Source organism: Oryx dammah, unplaced genomic scaffold (genome assembly GCF_014754425.2).
Source record: "Oryx dammah isolate SB20612 unplaced genomic scaffold, SCBI_Odam_1.1 HiC_scaffold_23, whole genome shotgun sequence".
Classification (NCBI taxonomy): domain Eukaryota; kingdom Metazoa; phylum Chordata; class Mammalia; order Artiodactyla; family Bovidae; genus Oryx; species Oryx dammah.
In genome coordinates, this window is record NW_024070207.1 from 34,483,638 (window position 1) to 34,484,221 (window position 584).

A 584-nucleotide genomic window follows, 5' to 3' on the forward strand; every position below is an offset into this window, starting at 1 on the left:
CTATGCAGAGTACATCATGAGAAACGCTCGACTGGAAGAAACACAAGCTGGAATCAAGATTGCCAGGAGAAATATCAATAACCTCAGATATGCAGATGACACCACTCTTATGGCAGAAAGTGAAGAGGAACTAAAAAGCCTCTTGATGAAAGTAAAAGAGGAGAGTGAAAAAGTTGGCTTAAAGCTCAACATTCAGAAAACGAAGATCATGGCATCTGGTCCCATCACTTCATGGGAAATAGATGGGGAAACAGTGGAAACAGGGTCAGACTTTATTTTTTTGGGCTCCAAAATCACTGCAGATGGTGACTGCAGCCATGAAATTAAAAGATGCTTACTCCTTGGAAGAAAAGTTATGACCAACCTAGATAGCATATTGAAAAGCAGAGACATTACTTTCCCAACTAAGGTCCGTCTAGTCAAGGCTATGGTTTTTCCAGTAGTCATGTATGGATGTGAGAGTTGGACTGTGAAGAAGGCTGAGCACTGAAGAATTGATGCTTTTGAACTGTAGTGTTGGAGAAGACTCTTGAGAGTCCCTTGGACTGCAAGGAGATCCAACCAATCCATTCTGAAGGAGATCA